A 2,268-nucleotide genomic window follows, 5' to 3' on the forward strand; every position below is an offset into this window, starting at 1 on the left:
GGTGTAGAAATTATATGGATGGATGTTATCCAGGAGCCCACAGTGAAGAACTAATGTTGAAATCTTTCCTCTCTTTTCCAGGTGCTATAATTGGCCTTGCAGCTTTCATTGCTATGGCTTTTATCATTGGATTTGCTATATTCTGGTGCCTGTGTGGCAGTGCCGGTTCTAGACAATCTTTACTGGGGAGGTCATGGTTGGGCCAGTGTTTAATCAGAGGGGCACATTAAAAAATGGAAACAAATGATATTTAAACATGAAATACTTTAATTTTGCTTTACATTAGAATCATACAAAAGTTTATTTTGTACATAAAGAGTGCATCGACTGAAACAATGAGGTACAGCCATCAAACATTAGAAATTCAATTCAGTAGAAAAATGCTGCAAAAGGACCCCCTGACCCCCTCATACCAGTCTGGCTTAAAGCTCCGTCTCCTGTCCCCCATCAAAGTGGTTGGGAATATGTTCAACTTGGGCTGCACTGCTACATCGTTCTTGGACTTGCTGATATCTGTGGAGAGAATCACAATGAGCATAGGGCACAACTATAAACAACATCAGGGATCAGGAAGTGAGATGTCTCACTCCTTCTGTTATCAGCTCAGGGGGAAAAAAAACTAAAAACAATGCGTTTAATTTACTGTTGTATGCATGTATTTTAAAATGTAGGCCAAGTATTTGTTTATTTTTAAACATAAGAATCACATATCAATGACACAAAAAATAAATGATGGCAGAAAGTATCATTGTATGGACACACTGTACTATGAATTGTAATGACACTGCTTTGCAAATGGCCTGAACAAGAACACCTGTTCTACATCACAAACCTGATGGTGCAGTACTTGATCCATATGGATCCACTTGTTGTCCCTTGGCTGTCCCTCTGGCTGTCCTTGTATGTTTTCTTCCTCCTCACCCTCTGGAGTGTCCCTCTCTGTGTCCTCACTTTCATCACCTGCCTTCTTTCCAACCTCCACCAGCTCCTCTGGCTCTCTCTATACTGAGAGCACTTAACTGTCCTGATGAACTAATAAGATATTTAATTTCTAATTAGAGAATTATTCAGTATAATAGTGTCTCAGTTTATTGCACATGTTGGGTAATTATGGCGTGATTTAGGTATTTTATGTGCATGGTTTATAATGAGGATATACATCAGGGTTGTCAACATTAACACAATAATAACTGATTAAGAGAAATTCCTGTTAATGCTGTGAATGTTTTTAACACGTGACAACTCTACATGTGATAAACTGTCAACAGCGATGGGTAAGTCTGTTATTGCTTGTTGGACTTGAGTTAGTCATGTTACACTCTCAGCATATTTTCTTGAGCATGCAGTACCTCTGAGGTTACTCTGGAGAATATTCTGAATGGTATTTGTTGTTTTAGATTGTTGCAATAATGATAAACATATATTTGCATAAAGCATATTTGTCCTCTCCCATGTTGTTAAGAGTATTAAAATCTTTAAAAATATCCCTTTAATTCATTTAGAACAGATTAATTTGCAAATAATCATCATAATCTTACATATATGAAATATATACATGTATATATACACAAATATATACATGTATATATACAAATATATATATATACACACAACAACAATAATAGTACAATTACTACTTCTTCTTTTACAACTACAACTAATAATAGCGAGTGAACTGCTCCTTTATTAACTCCATCATGTCTCAGTCAGCTGTTTGGATGAATCTGATGATGAAGGAATAAACAATGCCTCGTCACCTTCTTTTACAGGGACAAAGTGAAACTCTGGTCAATCTCTTCCTCTTTTCTGTTCCTCATCCAGCAGCAGACTGTCATGACAAAGAATCCAGAGGAATTGACTGTATGACATTAGTTGTTATATTGTCTGTTCCCAGTGTTACCAACAGCCAATGCATTTGTAAGACCTTATATGTAATTTCTTACTTTGTCTGTCAAAATGTAGACTTGTTATCTCACAATTGTGACTATTCATGACGTTATAATGATTTTTTATGTCAAAATAATTATTGTGTCTGCAAATTTAGATTTTTTTATCTAAAAAAATGACCTTTTATCTCAATATTGACTTTATCTCATTATTTGAACTAGTGATGTCATAGTTATGATCATTCATCTCACAATTTTGTCTTTTTATCTAAAAAGTTTTATTACATAATTTTGAGCCACAAAGTAAATATTTTTTCATCAAGTTCAGTTTTCTTTAACTGAAACCCCCTAAGAGTTCAGATTAGAATTCAAGATTTTGCTC

This window comes from Sparus aurata, chromosome 10 (assembly GCF_900880675.1).
Source record: "Sparus aurata chromosome 10, fSpaAur1.1, whole genome shotgun sequence".
Classification (NCBI taxonomy): Eukaryota; Metazoa; Chordata; class Actinopteri; order Spariformes; family Sparidae; genus Sparus; species Sparus aurata.